Here is a 20595-nt window from a genome sequence, read left to right on the forward strand (position 1 = left end):
TCTATGCCTAATCATAACATATATATAACATAATTATGAAAAGTTTATACACCTGCAAATACACACATCTATCCAAGAAAAAGACTCTGCAAATATCCATGTCTACCACTTCCTTAATTCCTGAAATTTTATAAGGAGATTTGAGATTTTGTAAAAAAATTTACGAGATGAAAATAAAATTAAAAATAAAAATCTCAAAAGATTGAAGCTACCATTTTAAAAGGAGGGCATTTGTCCTTTACAATTCTCCCCAGTTACACATAAAAGTCATGACCATAGTAAACACTGAAATCCATTTTATAGGCTACTTTACCAGTGTATTGCTTTATCATTTGTTCAATGAGATCATCAAAATACAGTTTGTACACTTCAAAATACTCCACTGAGTGATTCAAACAGAATATTTAGAGGATCATTCATTCAAATAGGTTTGTAGTGCCCAAAAACTATGTACTAAGAATACTGCTCTTCATATAAGATATAAAGGAACGTGAATTTATCCATGTCAGGAAGGAGAAAACTTTCACTTTACAACGGCTTTATTTTAAAGATTTAAAAAAAGCGAAACTTTTTAAAAACTCTATGTATGTCAGAGTACTCCTCAGTTGCAGCATGGGTGTATTTCCTACAAAATATTCTGACAGCATTTTTAAAGTAAAGGAAGAATCAGTAACTTTGTTTTACAGTAACTCTGTAACATCCTGTGCTCTGTGGAAGTAGTTTTGAAGCAAACAGTATCGTCACTCCCTATAGCCCTGCAGTGAAAACGCTGGTAAAAGCATCGATGAGAAGAATGGAGGTAAAGACAACTAGTCAAAAAGAAAAGAACTGGCAGTACTCTTTTCAAAAGGGTTATTTGGCCTCCCATGGACTTATCCTTCAGGTGCTTTCTTTTACCTCTCTGCAAATTACCTGTATTTGTCACCAAGGAGTGACCCTAAAAGGTGGAGCTACTGGGTGACATTGCTGGTTTCATGTTTGAGCCATGGGATTGGTGATCAGGCTCAAAACTGAGCAGCTGACTCTGATTCTCAGCTCAGCTCTCTTGCAGTTCATCAAATCCTCATTTCAGGCATGAGCTCAGATTGCAGATATTACTGCTTCTTCCTAGACAAAAAGGACAGATGAATGAATGGTGGTTGATTTGTTTGGGGATTTTTCCATTTTTCTTCTTTCTTTTAAGAACAGACAAGAAGTTCATTGTTGTAAAAGATTTATATGAAACCTTAAGAATCCTATTGGTGAAAATTAGTGTTTATAAATATATTTTCATATATTTTTGTATTTGAGGTACATATAAATTTTAAACACATTCTTAGCTCAAATTTCTCTGCGCAAGTATAACCTCATTTGTTCTTATTCTGCATTTCCTAGGTATAGTAAAACAATTCCATGAAAATCAGCATTTAGATTTATTTCAGATGTAGGAGAGATACTGTGACTTACTGTTCAAGAACTTAGCTTGTTTTCCGCTTACTCTGCTAATTATCTCAGTGATCTCATACAGGTTTAGCTGTCTAAATCAGAAATCTTGCATGTCTATGCATAGAAGAGGAAGCAAAAACAGGAGGCAGACATACATTTGTTCAGGGTGGGGGGGCCATAGTTTCTTTCTTGAGCTCCATTCACTTGGGAAACACATTATCATGACACTGATATTGCAGCAGATCACCTAAGCCTGTTTTCTTTTCTGTCCCCTTCCCCTTAATCCTGCTGAGAATGAATGAATTATGTCTATGAGGGAATAGATTCAGATTTGAGTCAGGATTTTTGGTTGTTTGCATATATTTTAATCTTCAGCGAAATGGTCTTGTTTTATTACTAAAAAGCTCATGTACATCGTACAGCACTAATTTACTTTCTCATAAATGCTTCTACAGGGTGTTTCAGGAACCCATTCAGGTAGGTGGGGAATGTTGCACTGTGTTACGCAAAAAAGAGAAGACCTTGATGCCTGAGTCTCTCTGGGCTGAAAACATCTCTTACTGAGGCAAAGGCTTTCTAGATATGTCAGGTGAAGTAGGAACCATTCAGAATTATTTACTGTCATCTGAAAAGCTAGGTTTTGAATCTCAGCCACTCTGCTATGAGATCATTTGAGGGATGAAGAAAAAATGTTTTTCTAAACCTATTTTGCCTACTGAAAGAAAACAAAATCTGTAGCATCGTAATCAGCAGAGCTCTGTGTGATTGTGAGACCTGCAGTTTATCAGCTCTGCTCACATGAATAAGTATCACTTCAGTCAATGGGAATTCTTGTAAAAGCAATCTGCAGGTTTGGAGATAAATCAAGCAGCTAAAGAGGCATTAAAAATGTGCAAGGATGGCAGAAAGATACAAGCAGTTTAGAATATATTTAGCTAGCATATAAAAGAACAGAGCTTGAAGCTGACGTGGTTTTAATATAATGAATGCTACAAGCTTCCCTCTTATACTATCACCTCAGTGAGATGGACAGGGAGATTTTAAAAAAGGTGTTGAAATAAAATCTTCAGATTTTTTTATTTGGTTTTGAGTCTGCTCTTGTCATTTATGAGATGGCAGGCATAGCACAGGGAGCTATTAAAAATAAAAACAAGCCTTGTACTTTTGAAATGGAATTGGATTTTGACAGCAGTGTCACTGTTGGAAGTGAATAAGAACTGTGATTTTGTTACAGGTATAAAGAGTAAAAAATAAAACACACAAAATAAAACCAGTTGTTCCTGTATATTCCAGTGAGAATATTTTAAAATATATTTATTATAATGTATCACATGAGTACTAAACCTGCATCATTTTTTTTCATGTGCAGCTTAGTGAATTTAATATTATAATTTCTTGTTTGTTTAGGTAAAAAAGGAGATAATCAAAGGAATTATTGCTCCTGTATTCCCAGCATGCTCTTACATTTTAACTAGAAAGGAAATATAAATCTCGAAGATGAGGGCAACTTTATTTTCCACAGTAAATTTCATCTGGTTGGGAACTGTGACCAGCCCAAAGTGAGGAATCTGAGTAGACTGCAGAGAGTTGTAGGGCTGAATGTCTTTCCAAACCTTGAAAGTGTAAATGTCACAACTGACTAAAGGCATTAGAGAATGCTAGTATGAAAAGCAGTTAACCAAAGTTATTGTTTAGTCTGCAAGACAGCATTGTGAAATGTCATAGAGGTATAAAATAGGCTAGTTAGCCATATAAATTCCTAGTGCAGCTGTACAGCCTTTTGACAGTTGAACCAGGATTATATTCTCCCATTTGCCATCTAGGAAAAAAAAGGTTTTATTTTACTTGCAGTAAACACAAAGGAGATAAGACAGATATCTAGAGGGACACTTCTGAAAATTTAGTGGTGAACCATGCTGCTGGGCCATGCCTAAAAAACTCACAGAACTGATATCCAAACAGAAATATACAAAACCCCCAGAGTAGTTTAGACATATGAGCGACTCACCAAATGAGTAGTGTATATTTTTAAATTTGCTTCTACTAAGCCTTCAACACTGTTTTTCATTACATCCTCATGAACAAACTGGTGTAAAGATCAGGTAAGTGAAAAGTGCAGTAAATTGACTGAAAGCTGGTTGAACAGCCAGGCTAAGAGAGCTGTGATTTGTGGCACAAAGTCCAGTCAGAGGTCAGTGGCTAGTTGCATAACCAGGGATCCATACTGGGACCATCGTTGAACAACAGCTCCATTAACTGCTTGGATAATGGTACAGGGATGTTGGACCTAGATAATCCTAAAGGTCACTTTCAACTCAAACTATATTATCCTATGATTTTATGATTCTTTAATCTAATGATTCTATGATTGCTTATGTCTAGGCAAAGAGGGCCAACAATTTTCTCAGGTGCACTGTAAAGACTGTTGCCAGCAGGTCAAAGGAGGAAATCCTTCCATTCTATCTCAGAGCTTGCTCAGAGAATCTTGGGGGTCTGAATATTTGGAACTATTCAAAACACATATGGGTATGGTCTTGAGCAACCTGATCTGCTTGACCTGGCTTTTAACAAAGCATTGAAAGAGAGACTCACCAGAGGTCCCTGCTGACTTTAACATTTCTGTGATTCTATGTCCATAGACAGACAAACTCTTTTTTCTAGCACATTGTTCCCTGTGACCAGAATGCCTTTAATATGCTTACAATGTGGTAAGGCCACAGGAGTTTAAGATCAGGTTTTTTCAGTGTGCATAAGGTTTTTTTCAATCACAATAGCTCAGTCTTTACCAAGACTTTCAAATAATTATAAATACTATAAAACCAGTCTTTTATGAATGAGTATTTCCTTCTGGTATTAGTGATAAATGTTGTCTACTAGTTGTAAACGTCACTCTTCTGTGCGGTACAGCAGGGGTTAATGGATGTCACTCCAGCCCTAGAAGGCCAGGAGCTGTTCTTTCCCCTGTCAGTGGGCAGAATCACACTGAATAGGATGATAAAGTTGTAAGATTCCTCACTATTGCTGTCACATTTCAGAAAGAATAGCTTCTGTCTGCAGTTTCCTCTAAGCTATTAATTCAAATAAGGTTTGCTGAGGACAAATTCTAGACAAAAAATTGGTGAACACTGATAAGTGAAGAACCAGTAAGAGAATGAAGAGGTGCTGAGAAGTACTTCATAAGTATGCTGTAAAGGCAAATGGACTTGAGAAGATGTGAAGTTTTCTATTCCTACAATCATTAAATGAAATCAAATCTGAAGAATTTATATTATCTTTGATTCCTGTGCTTTGGAAAGCAAAATAAATTCCCCCATAAGTGTTAATTATTTTTTAAAAAATTAATGCTTTTACTGTTTAAATCAGTTAGTTTCCCTACACATGGACAAATTTGAGTATATTCCTACAATAAAGCCAGTCACAAAGGAAACAAAGGTATAAAATATTTTATAATATTATAATATGGATATTTTTGTATGTGTCAGTGGATAAACGCAATGCATCTTGGTTATGTATGCATTATTTCAGATTTTCTATGCTAAACTGATAGAAAGATAAATGTCTGTTAATAAGATAAGAGGTCTAGATTTAATTGTTTTTGCATTCAGGGATCAATAAAATCCACTAGAACACTACAGTACTTTTACTTTCAAAATATCTCTTGTTTTGTGTCTTGATAAAAATAAGGTTGTCATATAAAAGTCCTGCAGAATAAAGATCAGCCTCCAGTGAGGTGGAATTTCACACAATAAACTACAGCAACTTACTGACTTTTGGTTGCCCCAACTGAATTTATGTTCATTCCACTTTTGCCCTTTTCCCATATTCCACTGTTTTAAAAGTTCCTTATTTTAGCACAAAATAAATTATTATCATGGTATATTAAGAGTATAGTAAAAAATAATTTTTGAATGTTTATACTAATCATTGCAAGAGTGGAAAATAAGAAAAGTTTTTCTTGATACTAGAAAATATTTAATTATTGCATGCAATTTTAAAAAATGGATTTCATCATACTCCATTGTTAAGTCTGGGACCTTATTTTACATAAAGTGAGAATATATAGGAATTTAGAACTTTATCCAGAATAAATTGAAATAAAACTTCAGTCAGCAACATGTATAAGCTTAGTGCCTACTTCAGGAATTTTATGAAAAATTGGGACCTAACTTATAACTTAGGTTATAAGTTATGTTTATGATACAAATGAAAGGTCTCACACTACCTTCTTGAGTGAATGAAAGAGAAAGGGAAGGTTAATTTGCTGATGGTATTCCATGCACATCACAGAATTCAGCTTCAGTAGGATTACTAGACAAGTAGCTGATGAAAGATGAAACACATATGACAACAAAGCATATACATAGGAGCCTAGGCTTCTATTTGGCCCATGTTTTCTTCTCCCCTCTGAAACAAATTAAGACATACTGGGGATATTCTGTCATTTAAATGAACCACTTGTCTTGTGTCATATAAAATGAGGGAAAACCAAACATTTATTTCCACCCCTCTCATTTCAAATTTGATCAGTGTAAGTCAGAATAGCATGTTTGTGCCATCAAGAAAATTGCAAATATTCAGTCCAAAAGGGCAGTTTCAAAGGGCAGTTGTTTTTCATTATATTTCATCTTCTATCTCACCTCTTCTCAGTCACAAATTTCCTACTTTTCTTTCTTTTGTCCACAGTTTTACCCAAGAAATGCAGCCTCTACCTACTCCCTCAATTGTGTTAGGATTCATCAACAATATGCATGAGATACGTGACCTTGTATCATTAAAAGTGGTGAGGCTAAATGCTGCCTATGTACATATATATTCTATTTGATTTCCACTCCTCCTTCCCTTTATATGCTTGTTTATCTCTGTTGGTCACAATTTGTATTTCCTTCTCCAGAAGAAGAGGTATTAGTGATGAGTTATTTTCACAATAACAAGAGGGAGGATCACATCTACAATTGTTGCAAAAATAATAAGCTTTTGGTCAGGAAAGCTCCAGATGTCTGAGCAGCAGGTCCCAGGAACCTTTCCTGTTCCCCAGCTGGGTTGTTCTCTTGGGGAATTGAGATCTCCCTGGGAGACATTATTTCATATTGGACATAGTGTTAGAAGTTGTTGCCAAGGCTTTCTCTTCCTGCATTGCCATTTTTGGATGCTGCAGTCTTTAAGCTGTACGAAATCCCTGTTTACTTTCCCGTCTCTTGGAACAAAGTTCAATACGGACACTATTGCATAAAGGAATGGTAGGAACTGACCATAACACAGATACACCCTAAATTTTCACATAGTCACCAATATTTAGAAATGCATATACTCGTCTGAGTAAGATGAAATCTGAGGAATGTCTTCCCCTTTCTTCCTCTCCACAGCTGCTTCGGTCCTCCAGGGAATGGCATGTCAGCCTCATGCAGGCTCCTTTCCAGCAACCACTCAGCTGCTGCTTCCCCTGCTCCCTAATGAACATCTTTCTCAGTTTCTACAGCAGCCAACTCCAACCTTACCCCTGAACAGCTGAGTGAAAATCACAGCAGGGCTGTGCCAGCTGCTGCTGGCATCAAGGCCATCCAGGCAATGGGACTTGGAGAAAGATGGAAAATACTGTCTTATGTTTAAGGCAGCTGCTCCTTGCTGGCATGCAGTGTAGTAGAACCAGGCCATGTTGTACACTCTGTGATGACTATGGGAAACTCAGTCTATCCCAGCCAGACCAGCCCTTTTATAACTGTTAGCATTGTTGAAATGGTTTAGTTTTTTTCAGCCTGTGAAAAAGTTAAAGGATGTTGACTTTATTCCACCATCCAAGACTGTGTTTCACTGTCATCTAGAAAGAAACCTCTTGACTTTTAACAATGGAAAACTCATTTTCCAATGAACTCCAAAACCTACAACTCCCTGTCCCCATATTTTAATGTCTTTGTTGCATGTATTCCAAGTATTGTGCTAACCATCTTAAAACCTCCACCTCGAACAGGGTTGGTCTATATGGCTCTCCATTTTTATATTAGGGCTGGATGTTATAATCCAAAATTCTTCTGTGAAGGTTATTAGACTCGGGGAATTTATGAGTAATTTCTTATCTTATTTACATACACTTCTTTACATGTCTGTGGGGATAAAAACATTTCAATATAACCACTTGGTCAAAATGGAAAACAACTTGAAAAGGAAAGTAAAATTCTTTATATATATGTGTATACATATATATATATATATGTATACAGCTATTCAATATCCATGCAGCAATGTAAAACAAGGTAAAAGAAATACAGAGAATCACAGACTCAGAGAATGATTGGGGCTGTAAGGAACCTCTGGAGATCATCTAGTCCAACCTCCTCTAAAACAGGTTCACATAGAGTAGCTTGAATGGGATCATGTCCAGGCAGGTTCTGAGTAATTCTAAAGTAGATTGGAACCTCTCTGGGCAGTCTGTTCCAACTCTCTTGTTATGTGGAGTTGTGGGTTGGAGACAGACACATGAAACAACACCAAGAGTCCTCAGCAAACAGCTCTGAGCTTATTATGGTTGCCCTTTTCATAAGGGCTTTGAATTTCCCGGGCTCAGATAGCTGATTGGATGGACCCTCTTGTGTTTCAGTTTGTTCCCACTGTGCCTTGTTCTGTCAGTGGTCACAATGGAAAAGAGCCTGTCTCCATCATCTTGACACCTGCCCTGAAGATATTTGTATGCATTGTTGAGGTCCCCACTCAGTTTTCTCTTCTCCAGACTGAGCAAGCCCAGCTCTCTCAGCCTTTTTTCATAAAAGATGTTCTCCAGTGCCCTGCCCATCTTTATAGCCCTTCACTGGAACCTCTCTCTCTCTTGTCTTTTTTGAACTGAGGAGCCCAGAACTGGATACAGTATTCCAGACATGGTCTTATTCAGGCAGAGTAGAGTGGCAGGGTCTCCTCCCTCAGCTTGTTGGCCACAGTCTTCCTAATGAACCCCAGGGTATCACTGGCCTTCTTGGCCACCAGGGCATGCTGTTGGATCATAGTTAACTTGTTTTCAGCTAGGACTCCCTGTTCCACAGAACTGCTTTCCAGAAGGTCATACTGGTGCATGAGGTTTTTTTTTTTTTTTTTTCCCCAGATACAGGACCCTGAATTTGTGCTCCTTGAACTTCACTGTGTACCTCTCCACCCAAGTCTCCAGTCTGTCACGTCTGTCTGAACGGAAGCCTTATGGTCTACCAGCCACTCCTCCCAGATTTGCATCATCAGCAAACTTGCTGGGGTTCCACTTCATCCAGGTCATTGATGAATAAGTTGCATAAGACTGAATCCAGAACTGGCCCTGGGGAACACAGCTGGTTACCAGATTCCAGCTGGACTCTGCATGACTGATCATAGTCCTCTGATCTGTGCCATTCAGCCAGTTATCAATCCACTTTATTGTCCACTCATCCAATCCTCACTCCCTGAGCTTGCCCATGAAGATGTTATGGGAGACCATCAGAAGCCTTGCAGAAGTCCAGGTAGACAATGTCCACTGGTCTCCCTTCTTCTACCCAGACTGTCACACCCTCATAGAAAGCTGTCAGATTCATCAAACATGATTTCACCTTGGTGGATCCATGTTGAATACTCCCAACCACCTAGTTTTTCCCCATGTGCTTACAGATGACATCCACAATGAGTTGTTCTATCACCTTTCCAGGGATTGTGGTGAGGATGATGGGTCTGAGATCATTTGTGCACATTGACACCAACAAATCTATGGGCGCTGATGGGATGCACCCACAAGTGCTGAGGAAGATGGCAAATGTTATTGTTAAATCACGTTCCATCATCTTTGAAAGGTCATGGAGTGCAGGTGACTTACCTGAGGACTGGAGGAAAGCTAATGTCACTTCAATCTTCAAGAAGGGAGAGAAGGAGGACCCAGGAAAAGCATCAAAAAGATGTGAATGTCTCCAGACATAAACTGGGAATTTCTGGAGTTTTTGCAAGTGATAAACATTGGTCATAATTATTCCTGCTTCACTTAAAATCTAAGAGCTACTTTGAATAAGCATTGCTTTCATGGTGCATTGTCTGTCTGTGCTATCAGGAGCTGGAGGAAAGACAAAATAAAAATAATAACATATTTAGGGAAATCTGGCTGATTACAAGAAGAAAATATAATACCAAAAATAGAGGTAAAAAAATATAAACAAGTAAGTGTTCTACTGCAGCACATTAGATAGATGTCTCTGAAAATAGAAATATATCTTGCAATATTTTAGTATTCAATATATATTTTTTTAACAAACGCTAAATTTTGCGTGAGCTACAACATGACTCATTATGATATGAAGTTGTAAAGTCTTTTTATTCCACAAAGGCTGCAGTCTAGTCTCTAAATCTTAGAAAGGCTGTAGGAAAGTAATCAACTGTAGTCCATGTTTTGGGAGGTTAGTGTCTATTGGAGAATCTCTGGGGATCTGTCCCAAGCCTTGTTTGACATCTCCAAAAGTGACAGATGAGAGGGAAAAATTAAATATTAATGAATTAACAGATAACATTGAATAGGGAGGAGTTTTGAATTCCAATGAAGGGAAAATGATACACAAAAAATATAGGGCTTCTGGTACTGTGCTCTGCTTTCTGCTGGCTCGGAGGCAAAATGTGTCTCACTAAGTCTTGGTATTTGCTGCAAAATGCTGCCAATAGAATGGGTAAGAGAGGACAAAAATCTATAAGAACTACAGAAAGGGATATATACATAGAGAAAGGGTGATATAGATGAGAGTAAAATGATTTTGGACACAATCACTTAAGGTAAGAAATGTTCTGAACAACTCATGTACAATATGCCTGGATTGGACACAGCAGAATGGTGAAAGGAGAAATAGCCTCTGTATTAATACATTTGTGCGCTTTCTCTCTCCCACTCTAATCCATCAGGTTTAACAGAGGGCAGTGATCATTAACATCTCTGCAAGGAAACACAAATAGATAAAAACTAGTTTTTCTAGATTGTTGATTATGGATAGAAAAGTGAGTGATAAAGAGATGGGCGCACAATGGTTGTATAAGAGATTTTAGATGTCTACGTCATGTAGGAGTGGGAGCTGCACTAGCAGGAACCTAAATAAATTGTGAAATACAAAAGCATATTGACTATGAATCAGCAATGTATTCACTGCAATTTAGGAGTACATTGACTTCTTTTCTCCCTATTGTAGCTGAAAGCAACAGGGCAAACTGCCATCTGATTTGTTAGAGCTTAATTAATACCTGTGAAGCAAAATGGAGTCAGCAACTTTCAGCAGCTTTGGAAGAAGTCATTTAATGAAGTCAAAAGCAGACAAAACGAAGGCTCCAGACAAAAATTCATTACCCATTGAATGCTATGCAACCTCCCCTTGAACTCAGCTAATTTCCCTCAGGTTTCTGCTGCGAACTTGGCAGTCTTCACATCTATCAGCCAGTACATTGCGCCTTTCCATGGCAATATCATAATGTCAGCTCCTTTATCAGTCTGTTAGATTATGAAGTTATCTACTTCCAAAATTACTATACGTAAGAAAATATCTGTTTTCATGCTTGTATAATTTCCTGTCTGGTAAAGTCATATCAATCACTTCTCATTCTTTTCATATGCTGCATTTTTGCATTCATTGTAGTGATTCTATAACTAAATACAATACTTCTATATAAAAAAAAATCCTAGAATTATATTAATTTCTCAATGGCCAATGCAGCTATTTCTATTTCTCATTCTTAGTTTAGCTTTTCCAAACAATTCCGTTAAAGATAAAAGTAACTGCTGCAAACTGAATACCATTTATAACTAAAATTGAAGCTATATAGATCATTTGATGCTTCCAAGTTTAAGACTTTTTCTGAATAAAAATACTAGGACACTAAAACAATAGCAAATTCTCTGAGGATCTCAAGGGATACTCTCTGAGCAAAGTAGGATAAGTGTGAAAAGTAGCCTTTACAGAGATGACTGGTCTGATACTCATAAAAGCAATTCATGTTTCATCTCCCAAAGCAGTAGAAACACCTTTCTCCTGAACATCTTCAAAACAGCCTCATGGCTAACTGAGCTACTCTTGAATCTGAGCTTTTCACTACCTCCCTTCGTGCCAGACTTTTTCGCTCCAATCAATCACCTGGCTGTAGAACAGAGAATTCAGCTCACCAATATGTGGTTTCATGGTTTGTAGTTTAACACATAATTGGCTAATTCATGGTTTGATAGTTTGTCAGGAAATAACTGGAAAATAAATTTCCTGGGATTCATCACCTTATATGGTTTTACATGAAGGAATTACAGTGACACCCAGAAGACAAACTAAAAAGACTAGAGGAATTATAAATGATGCAGAGAACAGCTGAAATAGGACGCCTCAGATTTTTCACTGGGCATGCTTAGCCTACCAAAAAAGATTCTTTTTGAAAATGCCAGTTTTGTGTCATGGGAAAAGATATTAACTTTTCAAGATAGGAAAGAAAAAAATTGATTTTGTGCAGGGGAGAAACCACGTGAGTACCCTGAAACTATTTTCCTCTAAGGCTGTTGGCTAAGAAAATCCTACATTCCTAGTGATTGTTCTGCAAATCTAGCAGTTGAGGAATAATTCTGCCACTGTTTGCAGTCCAGCAAATAGAGCTGCGATCTGTAGGATCTATAACAGACTAGACTATAATCACCAAAGTAATTATTCTTAAAGAGAGGTGTATTATTATTATTTTCTAAATGAAAACACTTCCAAGGAAAAATATCTCATTGGCTAGTTCTTTTTTTTTTTTTTTTGTATTAATGATTAAAATAAATTTTAAGTGGAGTTGGTTTTATTTTTTCAGTTTAAAGAAGAAATAACAAATTCAAAGAAAGAGCATAAAAGAAAATTAGTACTCCTTGTTTCTTTTATTTTGACTTGGCACAAACTTTTCAACTGAGCTTCCATGATCTGATGAATTTTTAGCTGGATTTTGCAGAACATTTTTTAGTATTTTATTTAATAGAAAATTTGTTTCAGATAAAAGGTACTGTTTAGTGTAGCCGTAATGTTTCAGACCACAGGAACCAAATCAAATTTAACTAGAGCAAACTTAATTTGATTAAACAGTTAACTAAAGATTTATTATTGCTGAAGTCTAAGTTTATCTATATAACTATAAATATCCTTCTTCTCTTAGACAGTAGCGAGTAAATCCAGAAAAAAGTGCATTCGTGTTATGAAATTATTACCTTTATTAAAAACCCAACACACAATGCAATCATATGCCAGCTGTCTGTATTTCAAAGTGCTAATAGATCATACCTAAACATTCTCAACTGAGAGGTTTACACCACAAATGTATGTACTGGTATGTTTAATTTTATAAACATGCTTGAACTAATTATATCAGCAAAAGGTCAAGCTGTAACTTTACAAAAAAAGACAAGACTTAAGTGCCCTAGAACAAATGAAACATACAAATGTAACTATGCCCTCCCACATCCTCATCTCCCCGGGAAAAGTAAGATAATTTTCTTTGGCTGCCAGCCAAAAGGCTAAACCAAAATTCATCATATTCAAGATGTAAAGCAATAAAGTTTTATTAGTATTGAAATATATGTGATACAACAATAATAGTAGACTAGGGAAAAAAACCCACAACAGTGGACTTCAATTTCATACATTTGAAATGTTAGTGTTTTGAAGAATGAAAATAAGGTAGATTCTTGTAGGAATAATAATACTCCACTTTTGAGCAAGTCTAATTTTAGATGGCTTGACGAGATGATTTATAAATTCAGTTTCTAAACCAATTTCCTTTAAATTGTGACTATATTAAATTCATGACTAAAAGAAAAGATTTTCACTCAGACCTCACTGGATTAAAGTGAAGCATTTGTGAAAAAATGAGTCATCAACAGACAGCAGACACTAAGAACTTACGTTAAAAAAAAATAATATTAAATCTTGTGCTCTATCAAGAGCAAACCAATCTCTAGTTTCTAGACCCAGAAGCTTATGCCTTTCTGTGTGATCTGATAATAGCTATTGTCACTAGCAAAATAAATATTCTGAACTAGATGGATTTGGGATTTGATCATTATGCTAATTCCTGGAGTTTGGTTTTTTAGCTTCCATTTCCAAGCATTTTTTCGCTATGCAGCCAAGACCTTAAATATAGATAGCCAGACATTAAATTAGATAACTCAAAACAGTCATTTAAATGCACAAAGAGAGGTTCAGGGCTCTATGAAAAGAAAAGCTGTTATAATATATATCAGACCACTCTCATTTGCTGATAAAAACTGTGCACTCACTCAGAGCGGCAGAACCCTCCTTCCTGTCTTCCATGGAGGTAGATGTGTGAATGGAGCAATGGGGACACAAAGGAAAGTGAGCAATAAGGACAAGTGCTACTGCTTCTCTGTTTTCAGGTATGTATACTTACATAATCATGCACACAACTGGAGTTGCCAGCTTAGGAAGTTTTTATTACTCCACATACCTTGGTGCCAACTGCTTTTCTGCCAACATGTTTGCTATAACACACAAATGCTCCCACATTAGCTCTGAATTTCATTGCTGAGATTTGGTGCAAGGGAAGAGATGAACACTATCAGGCATGACTGTGTGTTCTCAGATGAACAGAGATGTGACTTCTGTTTGCATTTGGAAACTTAAAACACCTGAGCAGAATTTGTCACTGAAAAGGTAAATTAATTTTAGGGGTTTTATGTTTGTAGCCAAAATACAAACTTACACCTTTAGCACCATTTCACTGAACAGTCTGTCCCTGATTTCAAGCAGTGTTACACTAGAAGATCTGGACATGAACAATACCCATTTAAGCCTCAAGTGGTGTAACTGAAAAAGTTCACTGAAGCTTTTCCTCCATTAGTGAACAGAGCAAGTCGTGTTCCTTGGACTACATAGGAAAAAAGCCACATTCCTGTGGCACTCTCCACTCTATCTCAGAATAGATACAAGAGCACCTGAAGGCTGTACCCATGGAAACCCTACCACAACATAAGGGAAGATCATTTATTTTGAATTTTTTCTGATATTTCTTGAGATTTTTTGACTTTTATCTGGGTATAGCAATGTTTTAAGCAATGTGGTAGTTTTTTTTTTCTTTCATAAATTAATATTTTGAGGATTATAAATGTATTACAATACTGTAAATGAGTAAGGATTTTTAATATGCTATTGTTGCCTTTTGCCCAACCTGGAAATGAAACTCCAGATAAATTTAGTAAGGAGGTAATATAAAAGAGGGTCTTTAATGAAGGCCTTCAGGGGCAGTTATGGAAAGATGTCCACAAAACCCCACTCTTACAGGGATGAGTACACATTTATAGGTTTTACAAAATTAGCATAATTGACAAAAAGTACCAATTAGGAGGACAAGTGGTGATGCAATCCCACCCCAGATCAAGTCCTTTCTCGAGCCCCCCTTCAGCACTAGCTGTACTTTGTTCATGAAATGTATCTCAAAGGGTTGTTCTCAGCCTTGGTTCCCAGGAAAACACAAGGCAGCTCTGGAGCCTTGTGCCTCCCAGTGCTTAGGCCTCTGGAATTAGTTTTGTCGTTCTGCTTAGGGAAAGGCCATGGAAAAATACTGGGAAAACTAGCTACTAATACAGTAGTCTACAGAGCTACAAATATATGTGTGGAGAATACAGAGAACATATAAAAGAAAAAAAAAAGGCAAAAAACATATAGCATTACTATACATAAAGTTGAATTTAAGATTCCATTTCAGACTATTTATTCAAACACATAAAACCGCCCTCTTAATTCAACTTCTTTCTAAAATACCTTCTTTGGTGTACAGAAGAAAATCAGGTAAAGTGGTTTAAAGTGGTTTCCTTGTTCAAAGTCCAAGGAAACAGAATTTTATTCAGTCTTGAAGATCAGAAAAATACTTGCTACATGAAGTCTCAAATTCACAAAGTATTTTTTACTTCAGTTCCTAAAGAATGCACCAGGAAAACTGAAAAAAAATAAAAGCAAATTTTGCTAGGCCTTAGGCACTCCTCAAGCCAAATAACCTGGATGGAGGAGATTAAAAGTGGTTGGTTATTGAAAAGTTCACAGGAAACAAGAATTGCTGAAATGAATGTTGCCCAAAGCACTTAACTGTGATGCTTTATATGTGCATGCAGCCTAAGACAAGATCAAAACTTCTGAGACTAACTTTTAGGTAACCAGCACTGACAGCCTAGCACAGCAGACCTCAGATTCAAAGCCAGCTTTTGAAGTGGTGAAAATAGCTCTCTGCTGAGGTTGGCTCTGCCATGGAAACACACTAGGAAATACATTATTAGTATTTTATACAACCAGGTTAAACCTGTTTTAGATACATCTAGAAAAGACTTAATCAAACCTTTAGTAGATCATAAATAAACCATTTCTCTGAAATAACATGTCACTAGAGAGGAATAACATTAGCTAACTTAAAATGTTTCTACAGTAAATCTTTGTGCTTTTACTAGCTATCTGATGTTGAATTTGTAGTCAAGTCTAGACAAATAGGGATAATTAATCCAAATTATTTTAGAAGTCTGCTTTAGAATTAAATGAATCGCAACCCTGAAAGTGCCTTTTCCTTTCTATTTGCCAGGGAGCATGTCCTCATCAACTGTGTCTGCATGTGGTTCAATTACTCCCATCTATACTATCCAGGAGCTGCAAACAGCCAGACCATAAGAGAGAGAATACGCAGAACTAATAAAATAAGCATTTGGATGTATTTTTCACCTAGCACCTTTTGACAGATATATTTTGCTCTATCTCCTAAAGTAAACAGAGAATCCACAACCAGATTTATTTATGGTGCAATCTAACATAATTACTGTTTTGAATGGTATTTGTATATTGATTTTCAAATTCATTGTCTAACCTGTCCTAACCATCTTTAATCAAAAGTAAGAACTAAGTGCAGTAGGAAGTTACTCCCACAGATGGTAGACATGCTTCCAAAAGTCTCTGCTCTCTGTGGAGAGATTAGTCAAATATCCCATATCAGAATATCACATTTTAGATAACTATATTTGGGGGAGATTAATTTATTCACTGTTTTTTGGATTGGTTTTGTTCATTTGTTCTGGGGTATTGCTGTTTGTTTGTATAGTCAGGGTTTTTTTGGTGTGTTGAGTTTTTTTATAGTTTCTATTTTTGCCTTCTCAGAATCACAAAATCACAAAATCATTTGGGTTGGACCTCTAAGATCCCCCAATCCAGCCTTTGACTGAGCCCCACCTTGTCAACTAGACCATAGCACTAAGCACCACACTCAGTTGTCTCTTGAACACTTCCAGGAGCAGTGACTCCACCACCTCCTTGAGCAGTCCATTCCAATGTTTAACATGCCTTTTCATGAAGAAATTCCTGCCAATGTCCAACCTGAAGCTCCCCTGGTGCAGGTTGAGGCCTTTTCCTTTTGTCCTGTCACTTGTTGCCTGGAAGAAGAGGCTGACATCCCCCCTACTAAAACCTCCTTTCAAGGGCATTTTACAGAGCAATAAGGTCTCCAGTTTTTGGGGTTTGGAGCATACAAATTCCTTAGGCATGCAGAGTAACAAAGAAAGAATTTGTTAGCAGCATTCCTTCAAGAGTTTTATGAATTTATCAGTCTTCCTCATTTAAATATGTGGACTATATATTCTATCTGTATACCGTTTGTTCCTGTTGTCAGCAATACAACAGCAAATTTGAACATTCTCTATCCTTTAGAACTGTGTATTAGCACTTGAGCACTGAAAATAAAAAGGTCTGATCATTAACATTCCAGTGTTCAAGGACCTAGGAAGCCTGCAGAGAGCTCTGATTGTGCTTTTCTCATTTTTCTTGAAGCTGATCACTGTCTTTGGTTGGAGGGGAAAAAAAAAGGAGTGAAAGGGCTTCAAGGCATTAAACAAAGGTGATGAAATGATTTATTGCTCTGCTTATTTGTATCACATGAGTTTCCTACCCAAAAAGCCAATAATGGCACAACATCAAGAGATTCAACAAGCATATAAATGCTTAAGCTTCAGTGACTGTGAAAAGCAAAGGACATTAAATGGGAAAACAACCAGCTATATTGAACTTAACATTTCAAACATCCTGATAAAATTATTAGTTAATAAGAGTCGAGCAGCAGCAAGCCTAATGGCTAAAACAGCCAAAGCAAACTATTTCTGGCACTATAAAAGGATTTTGCAAAGTGCTATTCATGCTATTAATCTGGTTTTTCTTTACACTGGTTTTTCTTTACGTTAATTTAAACTACAAGAACATGGTTGAGCAGTGGGCAATTACAAAGAACATTTCATTACAAAGAAATGCCTTAAAGCATTACACTTATGAGAAATAACCAGGGAGGATTTAACAAGTTTGCATCAAAATAATTTTTTCCAAACATGTGCCAAATACCTAGAAAAATTCATTTATGCTAATGAAAATTTCTTTGACAAAAATAACCTGCATGAAATACTGTAAAAATATCAAAATATTATCCATTCATATTTATGGAACGAAATGTTTCTGTCTAAAAAATAGAAAACTGAGAACTTTAGGAATTCATAATTTTTCTGTCTTATATTAAACACCTACTTTAGAACAAAATGAGAGAAGCCTCGGAGAGACCTGCTTTTTACCATGAATTACAGAAGCACAATAGATGAAACAGTCAGATGTATGTACTTATGGTTGGCTAGGTGACCATCTCATTTTGGGCATTCTACAACACCGATTGGTTTGGGGCTTTTTATGTTACTTAGAAAAGCACCTAAAGAAAAATTTGTCTTCAAAAACTCATAACTTTGTAGAGATCAAATGAAGAAGTTCAAAACTGAAATTCGAAAAATATGGAATTGATAATTTTCACACTGATCTAATTCCTAATTTCTGCTTGTGCAAAAAGAACATGAATATATTAGGGGGATATTTTTGCTACCTTGTCAAACCTGCAACTAATTTGTCCTTCTGTGTACTTTTGAAAAATAAACTCATATTCACAGTTGCGTCTGGAATTTTCTTTAGATGATCCATGTATTTATTCTAGTGTATGTGCATTGCTCACTAAAAACAGGGAGTAAAATAGAGTCTGATATTATCTGCATGTGTATTAAGGGTTCTTGAGATGATTATGCTCTAAATTAATGCCCAATTTTAGAAAAAGTAAACTGGATATTTTGAAAAGCATTCCATTCAGGAACTAGTCAATGAAGATTCATAAAAACATCTAGAGAAAGAAAAATTGGAAAGGGAAAGTACAAAGTACAGTAAGTTGTTAAGAGAGAAAGTGATTGCAGCAGTAATCCACAGAAGAAATATATTCAAACAAGCTGTTTGCAAAATTTATGCTGTATATCAATAAAATTTATTCTCTTTACTCACACTTATCCAGGAACTTTTTATGTACATCTTGATCTTGAAAAGTTGCCTCAGATCCTTTAATTTAATATAATCTGTATGCTTTATTAACTTTCTCAAATCTTTTCCAGTTTATCAATGAGCATATTAAATGGAGGTCAGAGCTCTGTCCTCTAGAGTCAGCACAAGATACCTCCCATCTACTTATATAATTGTTAATTTTTATTACTCTTTGTTATAGACTTTTGGACAGATTTCAGTCCACTGAACATGTTCTCTACAGAATAATTTATAAGAATTTTTTGAGTGAAATGTGATGGAGTCAGTGTCTCTTTAATCGCATGTGTTTATATCTCTGAAAACTCTCCTAAGATCAAGAGATATTAGGAAATTAAATTTAATTCAGCATGTCAAATGGTTCATTGGGATGTTAAAGAAAATAATATATGCACAAGATTTCAAAACTTATAACACATTTTTAAAATTTGACAAATATGTGTCTAATTCTTGTGAGTTGATTGCTCTCCAGACATTGGTCCTGCATACACTGAAATTCTTCAGCCTGAATTGATTTCCATAAAATTGTATGTGCTAAGTAATGTGCAATATTGAGCTTTCCACATTTGACTCCTTTTCTTTTTTGTTTTAATGCAGGAAAACACTTAATCATGTATGAAGTGAAAGAACCACCCAAGCAGTCTCAATAAAGTTGAGATTCCACTTTCGAGTTACACTTGTTGGTTAAGGTTCTGATCTTCACCTATGATATAACATGGTTTCTATTAACTCAACAGAACTAGGACAGTTCAGCTCATCTAATGATGTGTAAACTCACACTTTTTTACTAAGGATATGAGCTCAACTTAAGATGTTTTACTTTGAGAATAATTATATTTGTTTTTTCCAGAAATGAGGTCATACATTTGAAAGTTTTTGCCATTTTAAAAATTATTCCTTTTACTTTTTTTTGTTTTGTTTTTTTTTTCAGCCTTTGCAAGTACAATGTCACATAATAAATGTTTACTTCCAATGAAAACATAAAATAATTATGCTTATTAATAATTTCTGTAACATTCTCACAAAGTGTTGTGCTTAGTTTGGCATACACAATGGGTAGATTGGATTGATCCTAACACACATCATGTGTCACTTAGGCCATTATGTAGGACTTTGACATGGATAACATCCTAACAAAATTGGAGCACATAAATACAGGAGTGTGATCAGATGGGAAGGGATTTACCATTTAGCTGTTGGTTGTGCTTCCATGGCCACACTATTGCTTCTCCTCCTTCTTTCCCAATGTGAAGTGAAAGGTATTATTTTACTCAACTGATAGTTTAATTAATAAAAGGTGTTAAGCTGAAAAATTAAATTTTGGACAGGAATAGGAAAAAATTCACAAGCAGTACTACACTTGACATACTAAGTAAGATAGTGTGTCCCAGCCATATGTGCAAGTATTTTGCCATCTTTTGTTAAAAAACTGAAGTCAAATAGGTCAGCTTAATACTTGTTGGTTTTAGCTCATTGATGGGATTTTTGGCATGGAGAGAAGGGTTCTCTAACACCACTCTTGGGAAGCATGACAGGACCAGGATCAGTATCTTGTTGTCTTCCTCTGAGAAGTTTTTCCAGATACTCGGTAGTTGCACAGCTTGAGGACCCAAATGGAAATCAGGGTCAAGGACATTAAATATGCAAATGAATAGTGAATTTAAGTACTGATTCAGGCTTAAATACCTGATTTTTGTGGGTTAATGACAAATAAGAAGAAAATGTCAAACTAAAAATTTCCCTCATCATCTTTTTGTTTGAATAAACTATTTAGATTGCAATTTGCAGTAGTAGTTTGTTCCTGCTTGATTTACACTACAGG

At 36.1% G+C, this 20595-nt stretch overlaps 1 long non-coding RNA gene across 1 annotated transcript; it reads left to right on the forward strand.

Moving 5' to 3' along the window:
• The first annotated feature begins 6032 nt into the window (after positions 1 to 6032).
• On the forward strand, positions 6033 to 16121 carry LOC137474962 (uncharacterized). The gene is made up of 2 exons (XR_010999586.1): positions 6033 to 6202; positions 15982 to 16121. It is a non-coding gene; the product is annotated as an uncharacterized lncRNA (long non-coding RNA).
• Positions 16122 to 20595: the final 4474 nt, after the last annotated feature.

Source organism: Anomalospiza imberbis, chromosome 5 (assembly GCF_031753505.1).
Source record: "Anomalospiza imberbis isolate Cuckoo-Finch-1a 21T00152 chromosome 5, ASM3175350v1, whole genome shotgun sequence".
NCBI classification, from domain to species: Eukaryota; Metazoa; Chordata; class Aves; order Passeriformes; family Viduidae; genus Anomalospiza; species Anomalospiza imberbis.